Genomic DNA, 25,381 nt, shown 5'->3' on the forward strand with positions numbered 1-25,381 from the left:
TGTTCCAGGCACTTTTCCTGACTACCCTGTGGTGCAGGAGCCTCTAGGGTGGGAGGCAGCTTCATCCTGCCTTAGTGCCAGTGGACACCTATCTGACTACACAAGCTGTGATTGGCACATGTACCCACCAGACCTGGGCGGAGCAAGGAGCTTCCAACACCACTATCATCTTCAGGAACCTAGAGAAGCTGACAGTAAGGAGAACTCAGACCAGCCTTAGTTGGATATTGACAGCCGTGGTGGTTATAGAGTAGGGCTGGGCCTGAGGCCAAATGAGTTGGCAGGGTCTGCCTGGCCTCTGCCTTGCCCCCTTCAGCTCCATCTGTCTAACAGTGGATGTCAGCCTTGAAGGGTGCCAGCCTTTGAATCTGGCAATTCAGAAAAGGGGAAGAGGACATACAAGATGTATGCTCATGGGTGGAAGACTGCCTAAAATGTTCAGGGCTAGAAATCAGTCATAGTGTGACCACATATATCCTTTAAACACTGTTCTGTCCTTTGCTAGCTTTCCCTTTTGTCTGTCATTATTATCCTTAAAGAGATTCAAAAATTAATGTATCTATAAAGACATTTGCAATGGGGCCAGGGAATGAAAACCTAATTCAAAATGACTTAAGCAAAAATTAATTATTTGCTCAAGTAACTGAAAAGCCCTTGAAAAGTGATACTCAGCAGTTCAAAATCATATAAAGTCCTCTCTCCTGGCATTCCTAGGATTAGAGCATTTTAAATGCTTACAATCCCAGTAAAAGGAGACATTTTCTTTCCTGTTAGCAAAAGTCCTGGATTTTAATCTAATTTTCCTTGTTTGGATCTTTTTCCATCTCTGAGACCCCACAAGTCTAGGGCAATGGGAGATTCTGATTAACAGGGTTGGATCTATGCGCGTGCTTGGAAGTGGGAGAGCTTTCATATCCCTAAAGTACAAGGATTAGTGGTTGAAGAATGGTGGTTTGTTAGAGGAAATAGGGATACCATTACTGGTAAAAGAGAGAATACTGCAAGCCAAAATAACAAGCTATGTAGACTAAAGGCAATGGATTCTCATGAAAATTATGTGCTGATGACAATGATGGTGATGTTAATTATCATTGGTATTTTATGAAAAGATAATATAGTACAGTTGTATAATTTGGTATATAGTTCAGTAATTTTTCTGAGTTTTCCTAGTCAGAAGAGTGGTTTAGGCACTTTGCTGGGTTAATGTATCATTTACCAGTTACAAGAGGGATGGGGTGGATTCCAAGGCCTAAGAGACATACTCTTAAAAAGTTTCCTCAAACAACTTCATGTCATAACTCATATCAACATCAAAGTTAGATGGTTGAAATAAAATTTCCATGATTATACTGTACTATTCCATTAACACCTTAACATTGTTTCTAGCCAAGCCCTCAAGGCATTTCCTTTATACTTTTCATGGAATTATTATTTTATCAAATGCACTTAATAAATTAAAAATAACTTACATTGGGGCACCTGGGTGGCTCATTCACCCAGGTCAGTTGAGCATCCAACTCTTGATTTCGGCTCAGGTCATGACCCCAGGGTTGTGGGATTGAGCTCTGTGTCAGGCTCTGTGCTGAGCGTGGAGCCTGCCTGGGATTCTCTCTCTCTCTGTCTCTCTCTCCCAAATAATAAATTAAAAAAATTTAAAAATTAAAAAAAATAACATAAATACACAATCAGACTATAGGCATAAGTTCCTCAGAGTCCTGTCTCGGATTCTCGACCTCAAATTCTCCAATTACATTGGCACCAAACACTTAACACGTATTGCTTAAATAAAATAAAGAATATGTCTTACCTGCTATGTTACCCATGTATATACCCAAAAGTGGAATTGCTGGATAGTATGGTAACTTTATTTTTAATTTTTTGCCATACTGCTTTCTGTAGTGGCTGCACCATTTTATGTTCCCACCAGCAGTGCACAAGGGTTCTAATTTCTCCACATCCTTGCCTGTGGCCCCAGCAAACTAATACAGATAGGAATTACATTGAATTTGTAGATTTCTTTGAGGAAGTGAAATTTTTAGTTAGGCTGAATTTCATAACTTTGGGCTGAATGTGTAAAAATGCTCAGCCAGCAGCCAAATTTGTGAGTTCAACTCAGTAGAGGCATTGCTCCTATATTGGGACCTATGTAAGAATGTGTTCTTTTTTTATTGGGGTTGAGTTTATCTTTAGAGTGGCAGTTTTCTTAAGGTGCTAGTTATAATTAGAATATATTTACCTGCCCTATTTTAACAGGCAGGAATATTGTGCTCACACTATTTTTTTTTTACCCATTTTCCTTTAAAATATTCCTCTCATTAAACTTCTAGGGCTACACAAGTCAGTGTTAGGCTAAAAATAGTATAGTTGCTATTGCTGCCACAGTTCCATGTGGAAAAAACATAGCCAACTCTTTTTACAGAAAAGGAAAAAATAATTTTCTGAAAAATAATTTTCTTAATTCTTAAAATAGTGGGAAAGCCACACTGACAAGGAGTCCCTAAACTGACAATGATTAAGATTTCCTGCACCAATTTAATGGTTTTCATTATTTTCCTATGGGCAGAACAGAAGGCAGGATTCTTCAGGTTCTTTCTAACAAACACATTGGTGGTGACAGAGGTGAAGGGCAGAAAATGAAGAATTAGATTCAGGGCTGGCAAACTATAGCTAGTGGGCCAAATCCAGCACACCACCTGTTTTTGTAAAAGAGAGAAAGAAATTGGAACACAGCCATTCTCCTTTTATGCATTGTCTGTGGCTGCAGAGTTGAGTAGTTGTGACAGAGACTGCATGGCCCACAAAGCCTAAAATATATGCTATCTGGTTCTTTATGGAATCAGCTTGTTGGTCCCAGGGCTAGACTATTAATAAGTGATGTTTGAGTAATCTAAAAGTAATTTTAAAGATTAATATTATTGAGAGTGAAGGGTTCCATGTTGGCAACATGGGACAGACTGAGGAAGAGAAATAGATGGGCTCTGGCAGACTGGCCCTTCCTGGATTGAGTAGAGTCAGCAGACAGAAGATCCCAGCAGTGGAATATTTACAACATGTGAAGTACGAGGCAGGTGGAGTCACGAGTCTAACAATTCCTGGTGATGTTTCTAAGAAGAGATAACAAGTGTGGCACCAGGGGTGGAACCAAAGAGAAGGGGAATCAGTGATAGGTGTCTGGGTCTCACTTGTGGGGATGTGGAGAACTAGGCAGGATTTCCAGTGACAAATGTGCATAGACCCTTGGGGCTGGGCCATATGAGGTAGTAGCCTAGAATACATGTTACATGGGGGAACCCAGAAATCACAGCAGATGAAGTAGCAACAAGCATTAGGTTCAGTGTGGGTAAGATGAGTCCACAATTAAGAAAAGATTCCTGAAATCTATATCAGGGTCTCAGCAAGAAACACAGGGTACCCTCAAATGAAGATAATCTGAGGAGAACACCTGGGCTGGTCTGTGTGATTGTTAGAATGTAGCACAAGTGATGGCACGGTCTTCTGAGACTAGGTTATAAAAGACTGCAGCTTCTGTCTTGGGATCTCTCCTTCTCGCGGAGATCATTCTCAAGAAACTCTTGTACTGGGTGCATGAATGAAACAGGAAACATAAACATGACACCAATCACCTGGCCCTTCCATTCTTCTACCTCTGGATCGGGGTAGTTGTGATTGGAGCTGAGACCTTTTATAGTTTCATCTACCACCACCACCCCTGCTCCCTATCCCCAAATTCCCATCCATGAAAGCAGAGTCAACTTCTTACTGGCCCCTCTCACCCAAGACAGTAATAATAGAAGTGCTGGAGAGGGAGCCTGGGGGCAGTCCTTGTTTACTTTTTGGATGATGTCTTTTGAAGAGAAAAAGAACTCTAACCATTATTGTCTCAACTATTCATCTTACTTAGGTGAAAAGTTAAGTAAATTAGAACATTATTCTGGCTAGATTAGGTTGGCCAGGACGACGCTATCCTCTGAATCAGACTGCACTTTGAGCCAAAATGCATCCTTTTTCTGAACCAGAAAAATCAGAATGGGCTTGATTTATATATTTCCAAGGAGATAAAAACTCTCTGTAGAAACCTGTTTTGCCTTTCTCATCCAACTTCCAGTTTTAGATAATCACATATACAAAACCTTAAAAAATAGTATCTATTGACTTCATCATTTATGAGGAATACCAAGTGTCATGGTACTTGGGAGTCTTTTTCAAAGTCAACCTGTCAGCAGCAGAAATTTATTTTTGGCTATGTATTTATTCACTCACTCTTTAAACATTTACTGAACATATACCACTTGCTTACTTTCATGAGTTACCAGGACCATAAAAAGAAATAAACCTCTGCCCTCGAATGGCTCACAACCAACCTAAGTGGGGGCAAGTCAGACATAAAAAGAGGACTTAACGTGTCAACAGTGACAATAAGATTACGGGGATGGTTTTATGATAGTTTTTTCTCAACCTTAAAAATATACAATTTCTAAATTTAAATTATACCTCCAATAAAGTCAAATAAACATTGGCTTCTTCCCCCCCCCCCACTTTTTTTTTTTTTAGTATAGTTGACACACAAGGTATATTAGTTTCAGGTGTACCACATATACAGCGGAATATTACTCAGCCATGAAAAAGAATGAGATCTTGCCATTTGTGACAACCTCGATGGACCTAGAGAGCATTATGCTAAGTGAAATAAGTCAAACAGAGAAAGACAAATATCATATTATTTCACTTATATGTGGAATCTAAAAAACAAAACAAATAAACAAAAAGCAGAAACAGGCCCATAAATATAGAGAACAAGTTGATGGTGGCCAGAGGGGTAGGGGTGGGCATATGGGCAAAATGAGTGATAAGGAGAGGGAGATACAAGGCTTCCAGTTATGGAATGAAGAAATCATGGGAATAAAAGGTACAGCATAGGCATGACATATTGTAATCGCCTTGTGTGGTGGTAAATGGTAGCTACACTGGTGAGCACAGCATAATGTATGGACTTGTTGAATCATTAAGTTTTGCCATAGTTTTTGATATTCATGGAAACATTTTGATCCTTATAATGATAAATCACTAGTTTAGCCCCTACCAAAAATGCTTGGCATTTTTACTGAACAAGAAAAGATTGCTATGTATATGAAATTTCTCCAAGAAGAAAAAATGATAAATCTATTTGTCTTATTAAGGTGGTATTTTAAAAAATTAAAATTATAGGTAGAACAATTCAAGTGGAAATGGCGTGTTTTGTAAGTATTAGAAAATATTAAGAGCAGAATTTATGCATATACTGCATCACCGCAGAGTTGTTACGTTATTTCAGCAATATGTAACCTCATGGAATTAACTTTCATATAATTTTTTAAGAACTGAGACATCATAGGGGCAACTGGGTGACTCAGTTGGCTAAGTGTCTGACTTCAGCTCAGGTCATGATCTCACAGTTTGTGACTTGGAGCCCCACATCAGGCTCTGTGCTGACACATCAGAGCCTGGAACCTGCTTTGGATTCTGAGTCTCCCTCTCTCTCTGTCCCCTCCCGCACTCACACTCTGTCTCTCTCTCAAAAATAACTAAAACATTAAAGGAAGTTTTTTGTTTTTTGTTTTTTTAAGAAAAAGAACCAAGACATCCCTATAGCATCTATAACTTTGGAGAGTTTTGTGCTCAAACATTGCATCTGTTACTGGTTTTTATTAATTCTAACATTTTTTGTATTGAAACCATGTTTTGAACAGCCAGTTCTATTTCATAGCTAGCTCTTTTTAAAAAATATAATTTTATACATAGTTGGGCAACAATACTGGGTTATTTTGCTGATATATGAGGTAAGGCCATTAGATGTGTTTGTTTGTTGGTGGATAGAGGTGCACAGTTTAGGGGTTGTCCACTAGGTAGGGGGATGAAAGCTACATCTAAAATCTGAATTTAAGGAACACTGAAAATACCTGAATACAGGAGCCACTGACAATCTTACCATTAATTTCTCTCAAAACCATCTGCAGATGTGTGCATATTAATTGGCTTCGGGCATTCTGTTACCTAGGAGGAGTAACACATTAGATTGCTAAAATTAGAAGGAAGGCAAAAAAAAAGAGTGAAAAATGCAAAGCTTGATGAGCCAATGTAGGTGGGGTGTTGCAGCAGGAGCCCCTGACTGCTAAGTGGGAAGAGTCCTTCATCTCTGAGAGATGTGAGTGGCAAAAAGTGCTTGAGGCATATTACTGAAAAACAGTGCTGCCCCACACTTGCTGTCTAGATCTGAGTGTGGAGGGGTGAGGGTTGGGGTTAGTCACCATTCCCACTGCCACACAGTTTTACAGCACGCTTTTCATTTCATGGATTTGAATACATAAGTGAGCAGGGTGATGTGTGAGGGGGTGATGGAGGAAGCCAGAAGGAAAATTGGAAGGCAGTTTGGCTTTCATCTGTTTTATTTGTTTAAGCTTAGGGGAAAAATTTTCCTCAGCCTTTAAAAAAAACCATAATAATGAAAATGTTAAAACAAAAATAATAATAGCTGCAAGTTATGGAGAGCTCGCTAAGCACTAAACACTGTTAAGTGTTTTATGTACATCATGCATTCATTGTTCCCTGTGCTTCCCCTAACCTCTCCAAACAGTAAAAATCTCTTCTAGAACTGCTGGTTCACCCTCTTATATAGCAGCACCATGAATGGATTCCACTTTATTTGCAATTCCAACTTGTAAAGTCTCCTTCACTCTTGACTTTGTTGGAGCTTTGAGATTGTGACACAGTGTCCCTGAGCATCAAAGGGAGTAGTGTCCCTATCCTCCTCACCCAAGGCCAGCCTTAGATAAAGGAGAGTGTGCTTCTTGGCCAAGCAGCCCTGGACACTTTACCATTGTAGGAGGAAGTTTCTAGTACCATCTCTACTGAGAGAACGGCAAAGTTGAGACCTCCACCTGCTTCAGCCCAGCCTCTCTGTTCCAGGTCCCACCCACTTCTTGGATTCAGAGCCCTCACTCACCTGGTGCTTATATAGTGCCAGCGTAGGGAGAATAGCCTTCCTGCCTCAGGGCTTTGCCAGTGCTAACACCCTGAAATTCCAGGGGACTGTGTTCAGTGCTCTGCTGGGAATGTGGTAACAAGACAGATCTGTCTTAAATGTCTTCCAAGAAGCCTGGTGCCAAAGGGGAAGGCCTGAGAAAAGCAGGCATAGAAGTAGGAGCCCCAAATATTGTGGGTGGTTCATTATAAAGACTGCTGCTTTTCAGGATAACCCGATCTCTTCCCCTACCTAGTGGATAGAGACTCAGACTCACTGGTCTTTTAGCAAAGAGATGCTGCAATTCTATTCCTTTGAAAGAGCTATTGAGAGAAGGAATCAGCCACTAACACTCAGGGCACTTTCACTTTTAAAGAACTTTCCCTTTCTCCCTTTCCTTCCTTCCTTCCTTCCTCCCTTCCTTCCTTCCTTCCTTCCTTCCTTCCTTCCTTCCTTCCTTCCTTCTTTCCTTCCTCCCTCCCTCCCTCCCTCCCTTCCTTCCTTCCTGTCTTCTCCTAAACTTTGCTTTTGTTGGTGGTATTTAGACATGCTGTTTTCTCTCCTCTGGGTGTGCTCTAGGGTTAGATCTAATTGTCCTGCTGTTCTAGTGTCACTTGGCATTATTTTTGGGAAGATGAATGAGACAGGGGTCAGAGTTCAGCAAGTAGGCATCTGCTCACTCAGGCTTCATAGAAATGCTCAGAGGTGATCTTTAATGAAAGCTTGGAAAAGACTTGCACAGAGTAGACTGTCTTCTGTCCCTCCAAAGCTGGGATGACCAAAATGTAGTCCTTTTCTGGAGAGACCAAAAATGAATAAACAGGAGGTAATAATATATTTATAAGGAGTTCCCTGCTTGGGATGTCTTTTCTTCTGTAGGAGAGAAAAAAGGGGGGGGGGGGGATTAAACAGGAAGGAGGTTGAAAATGGAAGCTCTTGAATGGGTCCTAACCAACTGGCTTGTTTTGCTCTTAGAACAGTCTCACCCAAGAAGAGTTTCCACTCCACCCGAAAAGCCTCTCGCCCAGCCTCTCCCCTGGCCTCAGGTTACCATGCCATGGCCCTAGAGGGCTCAGGTTCTCTCACTGGACTCTCTTCGTGTTGACACTTCTTCCACTTTACCAAGTAGCCAGAATTCCCACTCAGGAAGAATGCTTTGGCACTGGAGGAAAGGGGGACAATGGATCTATTGTTCTTTTGGCCTTCTTGAATAGGGCAAATGTCTCCTCCTTCTAGCCTTATCACCAACGGAGGCTGAATATGGAGCCCTAGGAGACTCATCCTCCTCCTACCCGTGCTTTGTTCTTTGGAAGAGGGTTTTTGTGTACCTTCCCCACCCTGGCCCCATCAAACCTGTTTTGGGACTCGAATAGACAGTTGCCTTTTTCTGCTCTTCAGAGTGAAGTTGGGAGGGGAAGGAAGAAGCACAGACCTGGAAACTCATTTCAGTTCAGGGTGCGACCTGCTGCCTGTGGTTCCTTCTGGACCTCGGGGGAGACCACCACGGTCCCCCGCGGCACAGAGGCAGGAGAGCGCTGCCAGGAACCCCGGCGCAAGCACTGCACACACTCGGAGACGAGAACCCGGCGTTAGCGGTTCCTGAAGCTGTCTCCGAGGATGGGTCGGGATCCCGCCACCGGCTTCCCTCACCGCAGGCGCAGGGAGTTCCCGCGCGCGGCGCACCTTTGCGGTCGGGTTTCCCGGCTGCCTTCCGGGAACCCCGCCGAGCCCCCTGCTGCTCGGGTGGGCGCAGTCTTGCCCGCTTCAACCCGCAGCTCGCTCGCCTCCCTCTGCCTGCGCTCCGAGTGAGCGCTCGAGGTCCCTCTCTGAGCATGCGCAGCCCGGTGCCCTCCCCCCCCCCCCCCACCGCTACCCCCTCCCCGCCAGCCTTTTGCTCCTTCCTTTCATTAAACAAACAGGAGATCCTGAAACCTGGACCCTCTGCTAGCGGCAGCGCGAAGAGGAGGCGGAGGAGGAGGCAGAGCGCGGGATGTGCGCAGAGGAGGATCTGTGATCCCGCGCCCCCCCCCCCACGCGTGCGCGCACACACTCACACACCCGCACTCACACATACACACACACTCGCACAAACACACACTCGTACACGCCCGCGCCGCGCGCTCTCTCTCCCACGCAGGCGGAATGCAGCAGAGCCTGGGGAGCGTGTCTCCGGCCGCCGACTGAATGCACCTCGCCTCCAGCAGCGGGACTGCCCAGTAGGGCGCGCGGGAGGACGCTCCGCCACGAGAGGTGAGTGGGGCGCCCGCAGCCTCGGGCGGCTCCGGGACGCCGGGGCGGCGGGGGCCAGGCTCCCGGCCGGACTCGGCGGAGCAGGTGGCCCAAACCCGGCTTGCGGGTTTCCAGGTGCAGAAGAAGGCGGCGCCCGGGACGTACAGGGGGAGAGGGCGACCCCGGGAAGGGTCGCCTCCTGCGAGGTATCAGATGGACCCAGCAGAAAGCTACACCCTCCCTGCTCGTAAACTTTCCTCCCCTGTCATTTGGGAAACGTGGAGACAAAGGGGGCGTGGAGGCTCCCTCCGTCCGGTTCCACCCTCCTGGCTGCCTTCGTGGCTGCGACGGGAGCCGGCGTGCGGGCGGGGGCGCCCTGCAGGTAGCTGGTGCCAAGTCCTCCAGCCCGGGCGGGGGTTGGGATTTCTCACCCCGGCTGTAAGCGTCGCCTTTGATTTCCCCTCAGGCGTGGGCACCTGTAATCCCGCCCCAACCACGCACCCTAGGCGCATCGTAGTGTATGTGTGGCGGGTGTACACCTGGAGAACTGCAGGGGTAGCCTTTGCCTTTCCCACTCAGCGCCAGTGCCAGAGGCGCCGGGGTGAGGCTCGGGTCAGTGCGGGATTGAATGATGAGTTACTGAAAGGCTCGCCATAATCACCTCCTGGAAACGCCGGGCGCCGGGATCTCTCCTCCCCCGGGAAGGTGCTGTCTTCACGCACACCAAGGCGGCGGCACTGGGAGCTGGGTTGGGGCTGCGGTGGCGGCTGCTGCAGCTGGAGGAAGCTGGGGCTTTATTTTTGCCCTGGGGTTTTATGACACACACACAGGTGGAATATGTGGAGGATTCTGGGTTATTTTTCTTTGTGGGGCTATCGTTTTCCCTTTTAACCTCTTTCGTGGGAGAGATTCTTTGCAGCCTGGTAATCTGGCTGGTGGAAAGACACCGTTCTGAGTATCTCTTAGGTCCCGGGGAAGAGGTCCTCAGAAAAAGGATTTCCTAAAAATGCCAGCCCGGTTGGGGCGGGGCCTCAGAGCGCAGAGCGCGGGCCAGCACCTGGGAATCGCCTCAAATCTAATGGCCCTTTGAAACAGCAGAGACTGAGTCAGCGTTTGAGGAGTCCAGGACTGGGACAAAGGGGACTGGAAGAGGGACAGACGATGGCTATTTAGGAGAGGAGTGACTAGAAGCTAATTAAGGCAGGAAGAGGTCCAGTGTGAGGCAAGGTACTCTGCCGGCTTCACTGAATTCATATACCCTTTCTACTTCTATGGATGGTGGCTTCCCCCCGCCCCCCTCCCCCCCCCCCCCCCGCCCCCATGGATGGGACTCTAATATGGAGATTTCTGGAATGTCACATCTGGAGTAAAAAAGACTTGGTTATTCCTGCGCTGACCTTTAGCACAATCACAAATTAGGTCTTTGAGTCTAGAGAGTGCCATGTGTGAAAGTTTCTCCATCTTGACCTTTTGTTTCTATCTGGGAGGTGGGATGCGTGGACAGGTATAGTTTTTATTCCTCTGTACTCCAAAAGCCTTGGAAGAGGGGAGTGTGGGGAACCTGGAAGCCAAGCTGATGCTGACAGAAGAAAACACTAGAAGCTCAGATCCAGAACTTGAGACTATGAGTCGTCAGAGAGTTCTGGTGGAGGCCATGTCTCTGCTGCTCTGGGGACCTTTTTAAATTTTTATTTTTAACATTTTGTAGCTTCTTTGAAGTGGAAGAGAGCATAATATACATGAAACTAATTGAGCAAATTCACAGATAAAAGAGATTTTGACTCACAAGTCAACATAGCCAAAGGTGAAGAAGTTTTTGAGAAAGCAAAAAAAAAAAAAAAAAAAAAAAAAAAAAAGCGGGGATTGGGAAAGGGATGCATACATATTATTAAAACAGTTTTGCTTTGGGGCGCCTGGGTGGCTCAGTCGGTTGAGCGGCCGACTTCGGCTCAGGTCATGATCTCATTGTCCGTGAGTTCGAGCCCCACGTCGGGCTCTGTGCTGACCGTTCAGAGCCTGGAGCCTGTTTCAGATTCTGTGTCTCCCTCTCTCTGACCCTCCCCCGTTCATGCTCTGTCTCTCTCTGTCTCAAAAATAAATAAATGTTAAAAAAAATTTAAAACAAAAGTTTTGCTTTTACGATTTTTTAAAAAAGTTTTTATTCAAATTCCAGTCAGTTAACATACAGTGTAATATTAATTTAGGGTGTACAATATAGTGATTCAACACTTCCATACAGCTTTTATGATTTTTAAAAAGCATTTAGTGAGATAAAAATCTGAAAGCTTTTTTTTTTTATTTCCTAAAACAACTAGTGAAGAAAAGACCTCTCCAGAAATATTTTCAAGTTGATATTGGCATGAAGGGGTTTAAATGTAATTATCAGCATATGTCCTTTTTATTTCACGGTGAACATTCTCATCATTTTCTTTGCAAAACTTGGCAAGGAAAGATTAAAAAAATTTTTTTTTGCTTTTTTACTAGGGTTCTATTTTCTCTCTTTATGATGTATTTCCTCTTCCTACATCTGCAATCTCAGTTCATTTTGATTATATGCAGATTCTATTTACAAGCATTTATTGACCACCTATCCCATATTTAGCATTGGAAGTCATATAAAAATATATAACATAGTTCTGGGCCTCAAAGGGTTTATGATCTAGTTGTTAAGATTAACACACATGAAATAATGAGGGAGTAGGATACCTCTATACTACTACACAGTGAGTTCTTAACATGTATGCTGTATACTCTATCCTCCCTCCTGGATTTTCTCAACATTTAGAAAATACACATCAGCACTTCTTATGTACTGGAGGCTGGGGGCAAAAAAGACTACAAGGAAGTAAAAAATAGTCCCAGCTTTCAAGGCAGGGGAAATAGGTAATTAGCTAACTATGGTGCAGTCTGTTTAACTGTTATAATTATAGGGTAAATAGAGTACCAGTAGTACAGTGTTTGTTTTTTGTTTTTTCCCCTGGGTGACTTGAGATATTTTTGAAAATGAGTGGTCTTCTACCAGGTAGGAAAGGATAGGAAGGACATTCCAGGCAGAGGAAATGTGTGAAAGTGCCTGATGAGTTAGGGTAACTGTAAACCATCCCATGTGGCTAGAGCACAGGGTGCTGGAGTATGAATACAGAGATGAACAGCGGCTGGGTGACATTAATTGACAACTGATTCTGTGTTTGGATACAGATATGCCCAGGATGCTATGAAAGCACAAAAGGAGGGCATCCACCTAAGGAGGCTGAGAAGATCGAGAAGGTTTCTTTGGGAGGTTGAGGTGAGCCGAGTCTTGAAGGACAAGGAGAAATGAAGGGCTTTCCAGGCCGAAAAAACTGTGAGAACTGGAAGTAGTTCTGTGTGGCTGCAGCAAGAGAAGTGGGTTCTTGGCTCCATGGAGTGGCCAACCAGCAGGCCAGACATCAAGTGTGAATGGAAATATCCCAAGCCAAAGAGCTTCAGTGTTATCCAAAAGGCTAGGAGAGAGTTCGAAGGAAAGTTTGAGACATGATCAGATTTACATGCGAGAAAGATGCTTGTGACCACAGTGTGGAGGATGGATTGGCGGTGGTGAGACTGGAGGCAGGGAGCGTATTGTGGAAATGATGAGGATGGTGGCAGTGGGGGTGGAGAGGAGGAGATGCTGTCTGGGAAACACGTGAAAAAAGTAAATCCTGCTCATCTGAGAAAGAGCCTCCTGCCGCGTGCACCCATGCTCCCCTTCACTTCCCCAGCACTCGTGTGGCTCTCCTTCCTGTATTTTGAGGGAAAGGTATTCACAGCTGCATCTCCAGCATTCATCACAGTCTTGGTACAGAGTAGGGGTCATTAAATATTTGTTGAATGAAAGACTAAATCAGTGAATGAGAAAGCCGGTCATGAGGTGATTTTTTTTTTTTTTTTTTTTTTTTTTTTTTTTTTTGCATTAGAAGCTAAATCATGACTTCCATTTCCCCAAGGTGATCATCCTTTGGGAGGTCAGTGACAAAATGATCCAGGGAGACTACCTCTCTAAAGAACTTTCCTATGAAGTGCCAATAAAAAGCGGCATTGTGACATCACACTTTTTATGTTTAAGATAGTATAGCATCAGCCCATCTTGGAAGCAATGGCACTTAGCATAGTTCCTGATTCATAGCAGGCTGGCGGTGAATGTGAATTCCCCTTTCCTTCCCCCTTACTTGTCAGAATTTCCTGACATCATGTGGTTTGCTCAAACTTTTCAGATAGTCTGGAGCTAGGGAGTTTGTAAGGCACAGGGTCTCATTGAAAGAGCTCATAGCATCTTGGCATCCTGGGAGGAGGGCCAGACAACCCCTGTTCTAACCATGCAGCCCTAGGAAATGGGTCCCTTACTGAACCAAACCCAAGCATATTGAGCTCCAATCTTAAAATCCCAATGAGAGATATCAGAACAGATAAAAACGTGACGATTTGTTTTCAGTTGACTGTAGGAGGTGAAAGAGAAGGAGTATCAAAGATAGCATTTTTGTTTGACCTTTGGGTGGGTGGTGGCAGAAGAATGGGGAGAGAGGTTAGCTCAGAAAAGTGAACGGCGTAATGCCACGTTGTGGAAATTGATTTTGGGGTGGCACTGGAACATCCTGGAAAGCACATAGTACAGATCCCAGGGTGTAGTGATTTCACAGTAAATGCCAACTATTGTTTTTATTTGTTTTTTATTATTTTATTTTATTTTATTTTATTTGAGAGAGAGAGAGCATGAGCGGGGGAGAGGGGCAGGGGGAGAGAGAGAGGGAATTTCAGGCATGCTCCATCCTCAGCGCAGAGCCCAATGCGAGGATCGGTCCCACAACCCTGGGATCCTGGCCCGAGCCGAAATCAAGAGTCAGATGTGCAACCAACAGAGTCACCCTGGCCTCCCAGCTATTATTTTTATTAAGGGAGGATGGAGGGAGCAGGAGATCATAGAGCCAGAGTAAGTCTCCAAATTTAGCAAAAATTTAGGGATGCTGGAGAGCAACAAGTACCATAGACAGTTCTGTAGCTTGTCCAAAGTTACCAAGCTAGTAAGTGGCAGAATCAGGTCTAATTTTTTTCTTTTGAAAGAGAGAGAGAGAGAGGGCACAAGTGAGTGAGGGGGAGAGAGAGAGAGAGAGGGAGAGAGAGAGGGAAGTGGGGCTCATCTGAAGCAGGGCTCGAGCTCACCCGATGTAGGACTCAAACTCACAAACTGTGAGATCATGACCTGAGCCAAAGTCAGATGCTTTACGACTGAGCCACCCAGGTGCCCTAAATTTTAATAATCCTACAGTGTCTCTCCTCATCAAGTATGTAAATTACCAGGATGATTTTAAGTGCAGAGACGTTGAAAAGATTGAAAGTAGGGAACTGAAAAAAGACAGTGAAAAGGGGTTCACTGTGACCATTAGGAAAGCAGTGTTAGTACAGCAGTGTGCTCAGAAGCCATATTTCTGGGCTTGAGTGGGGAACGGGAGGTAAGAAGATCCAGGCAAGGAGAACCTGTCAGTCATTTATGAAGTCTGGTGGGGGAAGAATTATGGGGCCAAAGGGAGAAGGAGCAGTGAACCTCAAATGCAGTTTTTATCGAGGGGGAGCTGGCGAGGGGAGCTGGTGTCCAATGAGATCAAAAGGTGTGGGAAATGAGACCAAGAGAGGAGAGAAGGAAGGATGCCTCTTTCTAAGAACATAAGAGGATGGATTTGAGGAGGGATGTAGAGTGTGCTCTCCTTCCCCATAACTAAGTGACTGAGGTGCTTGCTACAGGCCAGAGAATCCAGATCCTTGAGTGTCGTACTCTAAGGGTGTCACTTGGCCGCACAGGATGTTGAACTTGTTTAGGTAGCAAGGTGGCTGAGAATACAGACTCTGGAGTCAGACAGGCTGTTTTGAATTTTGGCTCAGCCCCTCAACTGTGTGACTTTGGGCACATAGTTTACTTCTTGGTGCTTCAAATTACGCTTGTCTGTAAGGTGTCTATAACCATCTTGACCCATCACATAGAATTGCGGGAATTAGTTAATATTTGTAAAGCCAGGCATAGAGTAAGTGCTCAGCATATAGTAGGTATTGTGTGTGACTACAGTGAGGTTACAAACATAAAGCTTTGACGTTATTAGCGATGGTGTGCTTTGGCGCTCATTAAAAAAAAAAATTATTTGGGTTGGGTTATAAAGTAGTTGGCTCTAATCCTGTCTTCCTAAGTGCCGGAATTAAATCAGCAGACACAAATTTGGCAACAGCCGAGCAGCTCCACCTGTCATAAGCCTAGGTGGAGTAGCTGCGTGCTGGGGGTGTCTGCCCAGCACATTTGCCTACTTGCCTCGTTCTCGTGCCTGTCTGGGAAAGATGAAAGTTTGTTTGCCTCAGGCTGATCCCAGCCTTCTTCAGGCTCACAGGCATCACACAACAGCTACGTAGCTGTTTAGCAAATTGTTTGCAAGGAAGTGACTACGTATATTGATTATAGCACCTCTTTGGTACTGAGGGTGTAAACTCTAAATATCTCAGATGTGAGATTTCCAATAATCCTTGGGAATTAAAAGCCTCCCTTCTTTATGGAAAAGTTCGTGGTGTGTTCTAAAACAGCATCCCAGTGGAAATGGAAGCCCTGCCATCTAGCTAATTTGCAACAGAGCAGTGCCTGGAACCCGGGTCTGACCATAACCCAGCGCTCTTTGCCTTACACTCTCCATTATATTCTTACACTGTCCTATACTGGCTTGTACTTTCATTACTGCTCTGTAATCAAAGACTGGTTTTTGTTTGTTTCATCCACCCCATTTATACTAAATACCACGCATACTACACTTATGGTTCTCCAGCCAAATTTTTCTTTGTTACCTTCAGGTCTTTGGCCATGTTGTTCTCCTTTTCTGCAACTCCATCCTTGCCTTCCCTGCCTAACTCCTTTAGTCCTTTAGGACGGAATCTCTTCCTAGGGAAGGTGGTCCTGGCCTTTTAGCACTAGGGTTGGCTTCCCTTTCCATGTGTTTCTGTAGCCCTTAACTTTGTATTTTCATCACCTAACATAGCACTTGTTACATAGTAATTGCTCAGTAAACATTTTGGATTGGATGGCTGGCGCAGTGAATGAATCTTGTCTTTGTGAGTCATTGCTGATGCTCCAATAATGAAGCTTCATGTTATAGAAAACCATAGAATTTGCAAGTTCACAGCGTTGCTGGAAGGTTTCTAATCCGACTTCCAAGTGAAACAAGATGAGGAAACTGAGAACCAGAGAGGTTCAGTGACTCATCTGAGGCCATGTAGCTAAGTAATGTGAGGACTGGGACCAGAATGCCAGGTACTGATTTCAGATACAGGGCCTACCCAGGGCCTGGATTAGGGTGAGGTGAGGGGGACAGGGTTATGCAAGTGCATGGTTTATTCCTATCTTTGTTTAAAATGTTGATGTTTTGTTCAGCATGGATTTTTTTGCATATATTGCAATTAAAAACTTTTATTAGTGTTTGTTTATTTTTTAGAGAGAGACAGACTGCAAGTGTGGGGGAGGGAAGAGAGAGAGGGAGACACAGAATCCGAAGCAGGCTCCAGACTCAGATGTCAGCACAGATCCTGACATGGGGCTCAAACTCATGAACCATGAGATCATGACCTGAGCCAAAGTTGGACGCTCAACCGACTGAGCCACCCAGGCACCCCATATTTTTTTTAAAAATTGCATTAAAATATTGTTTATCTTCGTTACTGAATTTTTTGGCTCCCCTCTCAATTTTGTCCTCAATGCAAGTGCCCTACTGGCCTCACCCTGGTTTCAGCTCTGCCCTTCCACAAAGTAAGAGAGAGAATATTTTATAGCCTTCCAAAACTAGTGTAAGAATGCAGTTACACTTTGTATGGCATGGGCCCTAATTGAAAATATCAAAGGAAACACCACTCAACATGGTGGTGGGAGCTGTTAATAAACGTTTTATGACCTGGCTGATCTGCTAATTAGTAAGCATTACATTCACAGTATAAAGCTCGGCCAAAAGGAAAAAATGAAGTTTGAATAAAAGCTCTATCTACCTATCATCTGTCTATCTCAGGGCTAAGGACGATGTAAAGATTATCTTCATTTATAAGTTTATGTTGTTGTTAATATATGTCTATATTTTTGAATTTTTCAAAGACCGAAGTTGGAAAAAAGAAAATTATTCTACCCATTAGCTTGGCTGGTTTTGGCTTATGGTACTGCTGGCCTGTTTTGAAGATTTGAGGTCAGAAGGTTAAAAACAAAAAACAAAACAAAAAAACCCCTTGGCCATTTCTGCCAAAAAATTAGGAAAGGAAGGAAAAGAACTATTAATAGAGATGAGAAAAAGAATTAAAGGGAGGAAACTTTGAGGAGATATCTACTAAGTACCATGCAAGGCACTACCATGGAGTATAGAAGAGGCTTTACATATATTATTTCATTAGTTTCTTCATGCAGGACTAGATATTAGTATCTCATTTGACAGCTGAGCAAAGGCCAGTTAGCTTTCCTAAGCTTTCAAAGCAATAGCTGGATCCAAACATAGGTCTGAGTTCAAGGCCTGTGCTCATTCACTTCATCCTTCTGATTCTCAAAGACTTGGGGTGAGAGATCACCCCACCCCCTTCCGCCATCATCAGGGCCTCGGGGCGCAGGCCTTCGGCAGCTTGTCTGTATTCACTGGATAGAAGTCAGCAATCAGCCCCTCCCTGCCGTTATTTCCTCCATCTATGGTACATTTATCTTTTTCCATTCATCAATAGCAACAGAAAGCAGAGATGCATATGCACAGGAAATAAATTCCCCTCTTTGTGTGAATGTCATAAATTTTTACATGACGTGAAAACACATATTTCATATTGCCTCCATTATGTCAGAAGGGGCTTTTTCTTTGGGCATTATGGCATCAAGTGTTCTAGAAATGCTCACAGACACAGACTGAAGAAAAGGCGATCATAATTACTGGAGCAAATCCGTCACAATGAGGGGTAATGTATTTGCACAGCTGATGGTCAAGGGTTTCTGGGGTGCTCTTTTTATTGATGTTTCTGATGAATGGCATGGAGCAGTGACCCCCACTCCCAACGTTTTAAATTCAATGAAATCCATACTCAAGTGGAATCGGATATAATTAACAAGAAATGAAATCTGGTCGAGAGTAATGCTGTTCAGCTCAGAGCTCTACAAGCTGAGCATGCTTTATCGTTATTCCCATCTTCCAGCCTTTGCTGGCTATTGCTTCCAGGCAAACCCACACACTAAAATGCTCTAATAATCAGCCCACAGCCTTCTCTCCTGGGGGTCACAGGAACTGAAAGAAAAAAAAAAAAGTAAGACCTTTTCATTCACACTTGTGTTAACTGGAAAAAAACATTCTGTGTGTGTGTGTGTGTGTGTGTGTGTGTGTGTGTGTGTGTGTGTGTGTGTGTGTTTTCCTGCAGTGTGAAAAGCAAGGCAGCATCTCTAGGTTTGATAAAATCTTTTGGGTTTAGTTTTTAACATAGGCTGACATGTAAAATGTGACACAAGCAGTTCCTGGCCAGATTAGTTTGGAACAATTAGAATATTTTAGCAATCTAAAACGTAAACAATTATATATGTACTATAATGTTATACAAAATGCAGATGTAATGAAGTGCATGGCATGGAAAGTAAAAATCAGTCTTATTTCTACTCCAATCTCTTTTCCAGAAAAACACTGTCAATTGTTTAGTGTATGAGCCCCCAACATTTTTGGTCCATTAACATTTACATATGTTCTTTTTTTCTCATTTTTTTAAAGGTGAGATTATACTTTACATACTATTTTGCCATTTATTTTTAGTTATGATTCTAAACGAAAGCAAATTTTAGGTTAGTAAGCATCTGGTAAATAGTACTGTTGTACGAGAAGGATGAGTGCCACTTTCCATCCTAAAATAGAGCTCCTCTGACATAGCCTAGGGTTCTTTGGCCATTTGTCTGCATGTATATTTTGTAGATACAGTCAGTGAGCAGATATTTTCTTAGCTCCTTCTAGGAGACACCTACTCTACCATGAGCTTTCCTTCTATCTAGCAAGAGATAAAATAATGAGGTGACTTAATTTGAACTTAATGAATGGCAACAGCTGTAAATTCTCCTTGATTCACACAATTGCTGGAAGGGATAGTCTACTCCAATTGTCTTATTTTTATTTTTAGATGAGAAAAGGGTCTGTTGAGGTTCACCGACTTCTCCAGGGTCCCACAGCAATTGGAGAGGCTGGCATGACAGGCTGGTTTCTAGCCTAGAAAGGCAGTGCTGCTTCCATTATACCTGACTGCAAAACAACCCTCACATCTGGAAGAGGGAACAAGGGAACTCACTTCATAAACACTAGCTTGAGCAATGAATCCCTAGCAAATTGTGCCTCATGCTTTATGTAAATGTTCTCACCTACAAGCTGCTGCTGAGACTGTATCCCCATCCTCACTCCCCTCTGCCCATGTAACCACTGCTCAAACTCTACCTTCTCCTCCCTGGCCTGATATTCTCCCACTTTACTAACACTTTGAAGTTAGGCAACATCTGACCCTAACATTGAGGTGAGATGGTACCATGTTCCTAGGGAGGGTATTCTTCTATAAACATTTTAGCAGAGATTAATTTTTCAGTTTCATTTCTTGCCATCTTGAACCTTAACGAATGAGTTCCAAAATAAGTAAATTTTACCTGCCAACTTTAATCAAGGCAGGAACTCTTCCTTATAGTAAGTGATGATTTTTTCTTCATAATGGGAGCATCAGTAAAACTGATTCTTAAATACTCCAATTATTTTTCATTGCTATGGAGGCAGGCTCCTGTGGTGGGCCAATAGCTTGGGCTGTGCAGACAGAGGGAGCTGGGTTCCAGTCCCAGCTCTGCCATTCACTGGCATTGTGATGTCAGGCCCCTCCCTTTGTCCTTCAAAGACTCAGGTCTCTCCTCTGTGAGATGGAGGCAATAAAAGCATCTTGCCGCCCTGGAAGAGATTTTGTAAGGAATAAATAAATTACTTGCCACTAACATAGAGTTTAGAACATAATAAGGGCTAAGGACATTGTAGCTACTATTATTCATTATTTATTACACATACATGATTGAATAGTCCTCAGAACCACCTGGATATCAAGCTTTAAAATCCTGGGTTGTCCCATTTTCTTCCACAACACTTTAACCTCCATTTGTTTGTTTGTTTGTTTGGAAATTAAGACTTAAACCAAGAAGCTGAAAATATACATCATTAGATAACCCCTAAACTTTGTTAGGTCTTCATCAGAATATCACCTTCAGTCACTCCTGACCCAAGAACCATGGAATTCAGAAGCATAGCAAGGGGTGGGAAAATAGAAGGGTTTGATCAATACATCAAAGCTCTGCTTTAAAGAATAAATCTCAACCCTCGTTCTCTGCATCTTTCTACTTTGATAGAAATGCTTGGGAATTGATGAAAATGTATGCCTTTCTCAAACATAAAGATAACATTATTAAACACTACTGGTTAAATACATACTATAAGTCTCATTTTCCCTCGTTTACTGCTAGGTTACCTAGATATAGACATGTATATAGAATCCCAGTCACTCACTCGGTGCTGGGGTCTCCCCTTTCACACCACATGACAAGAAGCTACCTGGCCTCTCCCTTTCAGCATTCCTTCTCCTTGAGAGTGACCATAATAGATGTACTCAAGATTAAGGCTGATTGGATCTGAGTCTGTGTTGGCCAGGATTCAGAGAGCTGGTGCAGAGAAAGTACCCTTGATGTGCATTAAAAAACTCAAACATACTTTTACCTCAGGATTTTGTACTTGCTGTTAGCTCAGTCTAGAGTGCCTGCTTTGCAAAAATCTACATCTCTCACCCTTACCACTTTATACATCATGTCTTCATCATATAGGACCTCCCTGGTCCATCTTTAAGTCTTTAGTCTGCTTTGTGATCTGCCTCCTTTTACTAAAATGTAAGCAAGATGATAGAATCTATATGTCTTTTCCCTTTTTACATCCCCAAGGCCTAGAAGAGTGCCTGTCACACTCTATAACTTTAATTGAAATTTATTGAATAAATGAGTTAATTAAAATGTAAAGAATAATTGGCATCTTGAGAGTGGATCTAGGAAACCTGTGGAAATCACTAAATCCAAAAGGCAGAAGATCAGACAAAAAAATCTAAAAATGTGAGATAGCTCCAGAGATCTGCTGGGCAGATCTAGGAATGCATGTTGGTAACAAGACCCGAGGTGGGGTGGTGGTGGTCACTGAGGATTGCTCTAAATGAGGCAGAGGTGTCTCAGTTAAGCGACTCTCAGACACATGCGGTGCTGGTGGGTAGGACACATACCAGCAAACTTACTTCTGCAGGAGAGTCCATTTTACAGTGGACAACTTGAAACTTTAAAACATTCTTCCAGATTGAGCCACATTTGGCCTCTTCTCTAGCTATATGGGGCCAGATGGCCAGATTTAGGGGCGCAACTCATATGAAGAAGATAAAATTAAATAGTGAGCAAAGAAGCCAAATTTCATTTTATAAAGACTTATTTATATAGTGCTCCAATGAAATGAGCAAATTAGTCACAGATTCACAGATTAAGAACCCATAAGGAAAATACCTTTGGAAAACCTAAAACACTTCTTTTGTGTATCACCCACTATGGGAGAAATGTATATTTATATAGGAAATCTAGCTATCATGGGATCTTTAAATATGAGGTTACACCTGGTTACTATATTTGGCTCAGGGTAAAATGTTGACAGGTGTTCTGTGTGGTTTGTTGTATTTGTGTGATCAGGGATACAGTGACCAAGGCAGCTCTGTGAAGGACTGGACTGCCCTGAAGTTGTCCCAGAGTTTCTCCTGGAGAAGCTGTTCAAGGTGTGGCAGCATTGCCTGAACACATGAACCCAGGTCTTGATTCCTATGAATTTCCTTGGAGATCCATGATTACATTTTTTTTTTTGTGGTCTTTTGCTTTAAGTGTAAGTTTTCACTCCCTTGAACACCAACTACATAGAAGCTTACCAAAACTAATCAAAGGGAAATGTAAAATTTTTGGAGTTGAGCTATGTTAAAAGAGAGTATGCTATTCTATAGCAAAAATAGTCTTTTTTATAAGAGATCAGTCTTTGTAAGAGTCATAAGGAAAAGCCAATTTGGAAGCAAAAGATGAAAAAACTAAGCTTTATCTTTATACATGGAGAAAATAGAATTTATAGGAAAAGAACTGAAAGAAGAGGAATCTAAACATTCTGAACGAGGTGAATTGATTGCCTGGTGTTACAAGATGGGTAAAGTCACTAGAGAATAAGTCAGAATTTATCAGGTCACTAGTGCCTTTTCTAGTAAGGCATCTGGCAGATAGAATGCCCCATAGTCTTTCACCAAAGGGTGACTCTTCATCAAAGAGGGACTCTTTCTCCTCTCCTCCTCCCAGCTCTCACTTTTGCTGTAAATTCTTGTTCTTCTACCTTTTCCTCAAATTCAAGATTCTTTGTTGCTAGTGGATTCAAGGGAACAATTCATGAAATTAGGGTTTCTTTTTTCTCTTGTTCCTCCAGAAAGTCTGTAGGGGCCATCCCAAGGATACTTTACATCAAGATTTTTTTCTGGCTCTTTAGTAGCAAAGAGAAATCTCTACCCACCAAGACTTTCCCTCATTTTCCCATTCCAGGTGCTAGATCCCCCCAACTTTTTCCTAAAACGAATGGTAAGTTACCTCTACGGTAGGTTCAGCTTCCAAGTAAACATGCTTTTGAACATATAGAACCACAGAAAGAAACTTGACAACTTTTCTTTTTCTTCAAAAGTAATTTTGATTTATTTCTTGATTTGAGTTTAGGGAATGGCTATAACTTAAGTGATCGAAAGGAAATTCTATTGAATTATAATTGCCTGGGTGATATTTTATTATTTATTTATTTTTTCTGGGTGATATTTTATAAATGAACATGATTTAAATATCGTTAAAATGTGAATTAAAAAGAAAATGGTTCCATTATTATAGGAGATGAAGCACAGCATTCACCTTAACAATTGTTCCATATGGACTTCACCCAGCATAGTTTCTTGTCTGACATTTCCCAGTCTTCAGCCTCTTTTCTACAGAGCTACCTGTTCCTTGCATTTGTCTTCATCTATGCTCTTGCCCATTTTAGACAGCTCTTGCTGCTAATCTTTAATGCATGTCTCCCACCCTCTCCCCCAGACAACTTCACAGCCCATACCCATCCCAGTCCCTGAAAGAGAACATAAAGATTATTTGTAAATGGTGGAATATACTGGGAAGTATGAGATTTCAATCAAAAGATCTGAGTTTGGGGTGCTTGGGTGGCTCAGTCAGTTGAGTATCTGACTCTTGATTTTGGCTCTTGACTTGTGTCATGATCACATAGTTGTGGGCTCCGAGCTGAGTGTGGAGCCTGCTTAAGACTCTCTCTCTCTCTCTCTCTCTCTCTCTCTCTCTCTCTCTCTCTCTCTCTCCCCCCTCCTTCTCCCTCTCCCTCTGCCCCTCCCTAAACATGTGCACTCATGCTCTCTCTCTCTAAAAAAAAAAAAAAATCTGAGTTTGAGCCTTGATACATCTCTCACTCACTATGTGACCTGAGAGTTTTCTCAACCTCTCTAGATTTCATTACTTCATTTATAAAATGAAGACAAGGCTAACTCATAAAGAATTGTTTGGGGATAATATATGAGAGGGTAAACTAAAATTCTGCAAAAGTGCTCATTTACTAATACACTGTTAACTAATTCAGCACCATCATTTTATAGAGAATGAAGGGAGAAAATGTAACTCTTCCAGGAATGCAGGACTCAATTTTTTACTGTTCATTTGGCATTTGAAAACCAAAGCATGTAGTGTGAATCAGATGGAAACATACGTGCTGGATGAGGATATAAATCACCCTAGGCCAGATGTGTTTCTCTTTGATATGACTTGGAAGTGTTCTGTGGTAAACAGAGTATATGTTTGGCATTCATACAGGGGATCATTTATTACTTACCTAAAGCTATTAAGTTTTTTGCTTACTATGTTCCTGTTTTAATATGAAGTGTGTCTGAGATTACTTAAAAGGGGTGAGAAGATTTTCAGCCTTGTTTTTTTTTTGTTTTTTTTTTGTTTTTTTTTTTTTGGGACAGAGAGAGACAGAGCATGAACGGGGGAGGGGCAGAGAGAGAGGGAGACACAGAATCGGAAACAGGCTCCAGGCTCCGAGCCATCAGCCCAGAGCCTGACGCGGGGCTCGAACTCACGGACCGCGAGATCGTGACCTGGCTGAAGTCGGACGCTTAACCGACTGCGCCACCCAGGCGCCCCTTGTTTTTAAAACTATAAGTGACAGGTCACCTGGGTGGCTTGGTTGGTTAAGCAGCCAGCCAACTCTTGATTTCGACTCAAGTCATGATCTCACAATTTGTGAGATGGAGCCCCGCATCAGCACAGAGCCTGCTTGGGACAGCGAGGAGCCTGCTTGGGACTCTCTCTCTCTCTCTCTCTCTCTCTCTCTCTCTCTGCCACTCCCCAACTCATGAACACACACACACTCTCTCTCCGTCAAATAAATAAACTTAAAAAAATAAAACTGTAGGTGAGTGGATAAGGGGGCTGCTTGCAGAAGAGGAAAATGGAGAGGACAAAGGGAGGAGGGAAGGAAGGAGGAACCTGAGCTGATCCAGAAGGGGTCAGCTATTTCAGATGAACCTAAAATAGAAGGAGAAGTCTTCCCATATAGGGCTGTGAGGTCTGAAGGCATTAAACTCAATAACAAATAAGGGTCTCATGCCCTTTACCTCTGTAGAGTTGGAGAAACCAAAACTCTTTTGATGAAAATCACTGGGAAAATTCAACTGGATGAATAGGCAAGACCTGGACAGATGGATTGAGGTTTTAATGACAAGCTAAAGTTGAAACTGGACACATTCCTTTTCTTTGATTATTAGAATATTTGAGTATGCGGTAAATATTTGTTAAATGGATGAATAAATAGAAGAGTGGATAAGTAAGTGAACCCAAAGAGTCAAGGATGAATGGGATTACCCTGAACTTTTGATGTCTAATGGAACAACTTGGTTGGGCAATGGGTAGGGAGAGGGTGAGCTAAAAATGTTCTGGGTTAGAGATTCCAAATGATTGCTCTTAAGAAGCTTATTTTAGCAAGGGTCAGATAAGATGCTTGACCTAAAGCT

At 43.0% G+C, this 25,381-nt stretch overlaps 1 protein-coding gene and 1 long non-coding RNA gene across 3 annotated transcripts in view; one reads left to right on the top strand and one right to left on the bottom strand.

The window, feature by feature from the left end:
- The window catches only part of PLPPR1 (phospholipid phosphatase related 1), a 323,243-nt gene that overhangs the window by 36,467 nt on the left and 261,395 nt on the right, over positions 1-25,381 (top strand). The window contains exon 1 of one of the 2 annotated variants that reach the window (XM_086683608.1): positions 8,893-9,247. The exons of the other annotated variant lie outside the window; for it this stretch is intronic. The gene's annotated coding sequence lies outside the window, so the exon portion shown is untranslated. Of the gene's footprint in view, positions 1-8,892; positions 9,248-25,381 lie in introns of those variants that run through there. 2 annotated transcript variants of the gene reach the window in all.
- Positions 19,345-20,032, bottom strand: LOC147574942 (uncharacterized). The gene is made up of 2 exons (XR_015242901.1): positions 19,887-20,032; positions 19,345-19,514 (listed from the first exon to the last, which is right to left on the bottom strand). It is a non-coding gene; the product is annotated as an uncharacterized LOC147574942 (long non-coding RNA).

Source organism: Puma concolor, chromosome D4 (genome assembly GCF_028749965.1).
Source record: "Puma concolor isolate L17-30 chromosome D4, mPumCon1.1.hap2, whole genome shotgun sequence".
Taxonomy (NCBI): Eukaryota; Metazoa; Chordata; class Mammalia; order Carnivora; family Felidae; genus Puma; species Puma concolor.